The sequence below is a fragment of the Desmodus rotundus genome, chromosome 3, assembly GCF_022682495.2.
Source record: "Desmodus rotundus isolate HL8 chromosome 3, HLdesRot8A.1, whole genome shotgun sequence".
Taxonomy (NCBI): Eukaryota; Metazoa; Chordata; class Mammalia; order Chiroptera; family Phyllostomidae; genus Desmodus; species Desmodus rotundus.
The window spans coordinates 120272867-120274604 of record NC_071389.1 but is presented as its reverse complement, the minus strand read 5'-3'; the positions used below and the strand labels follow the sequence as shown (position 1 = coordinate 120274604).

Sequence of the window (1738 nt, the reverse complement as noted above, 5' to 3'; positions counted from 1 at the left end):
AATAACTTGAGGGGCAGATCAAAAAGGTTGTTTGAAAATGATATAATAAGTTGTGTTAAATAAATGAAAGCTTTTGTGATGTACACAAACATCATGAAATTTTTATTTTATGAGAATAATGGGGAAATTGGTAGAAAAAAGAGTTGAAGTATCCAATTTAGAAGCTGAACTCAACACTTTCCCAGAAGTCTGCATTTCCGAAGACACACCTTCATTACAAATGTGCCATAGACGGAGCTTTAGGGAAAAAAATCTCTGCATTCTGCCGGTGGCAGGACTGAGCAGGCATCATCAAGGCTGCCCTCCTGCAGTTGTCATGCCTAAGTCAGAGTCTCCCAAAGAGCCCACATGGCTGTGGAAACTTTATCGGAGGTTTGAGCTCTGAAACATCCAGTGAGAGTCTGAGGAGCCACATTGAGTAATGGGAAACGTCGACAGCCAGTGTGGTGATGAGAGATCCAAACACGGCTCCGGGGGTTTGGGGTTGGGGCTTTGGGTTGGTCACATATTCCACTGTGGAGCAGGTGGCAGCAGCCGTGAGTGCACGGCCACACAAGGTTGGTGGGAGAGTTGTGGAACCGAAGAGGGCTGTCTCAAGAGAAGATTCTCAAAGCCTGGTGCCTGCAGGTGTGAAACATATTTGTCGGTGGTATTAAAGAAGACGCTGAAGAATATCACCCAACAGGTTATTTTGAATAGTCTGGGAAAATTGGGTGATTGAAATCATGACTGACCGAGGCAGTGGCAAGAGGAGAGGCTTTGTTTTTGTCATCTTTGATGACCCTGACTCTGGAGAAAAGAAGATCATTCAGAAATACCATAGTGTGAATAGCCAGAACTATAAAGTAAGGACAGCCCTATCTAAGCAAGAGATGGTCAGTGCTTTATCGAGCCAAAGAGGACAGAGTGGTCTGGAAACTCAGGTGATGGTCCTGGAGGTGGTCTGGGTGGGAACGACAACTTTGGTCGTGGAGGAAACTTCAGCGGGCAAGGTGGGCTTGGTAGCAGCTGTGGTGGTGCTAGATTTGGTGGCAGTGGGGGTGGCTATCATGGACTTGGTAGTGATGGAAACAATTTTGGATGTGGTGGAAGCTACAACAATTTTGGCAATTACAACAGTCTTTAAATTTTGGATCCATAAAAAGAGAAAACTTTGGAGACAGAAGCTCTGGCCTCTGTGGTTGTGAAGGCCAATACTTTGCCAAACCACAAAACCAAGGTGGTTTTGGTGGTTCCAGCAGCAATGGCAGCTAAGGTAGTGGCAGAAGGTTTTAATTATTGCCAGGAAACAAAGCTTAGGAGGAGGGGAGAGCCAGAGAAGTGCCAGGGAAGCTAGAGGTTACAAAAGGTTTGGGAACTCAACCAAGGACGACGGTGGCAAGGCAGGCTGCTGCAGAGCAGGAGTGTTGTAAACAATACTCAGGTGTATAGGCACCAAACCCAAGGACTGCATTTGTGATTAATTGTATAACATGTTATTTCAGTTTTTCTTCTGTGGAAAGTATAAAGCATTCCAACAAAGGGTTTAAACATAGACATTTTTATTTTGCACCCATGCTGTTGATTGCTAAATGTAATAGTCTGATCATGACACTGAATAAATGTGTATTAAAAGGAAAACTATGATGTCAGGTGCTCGCTTAGTCATGGCAATGCATTTACGGTGGCTGTATGAGTAAGAGCTAAACAATACAGCTAAACTCTGCTCAGACCCTTTGTGTCTATCAAAACCCGGAAA

General features: G+C 44.4%; 1 pseudogene; it reads left to right on the top strand.

Moving 5' to 3' along the window:
- The first annotated feature begins 316 nt into the window (after positions 1–316).
- Positions 317–1275, top strand: LOC112303812 (heterogeneous nuclear ribonucleoprotein A1-like; annotated as a pseudogene).
- Positions 1276–1738: the final 463 nt, after the last annotated feature.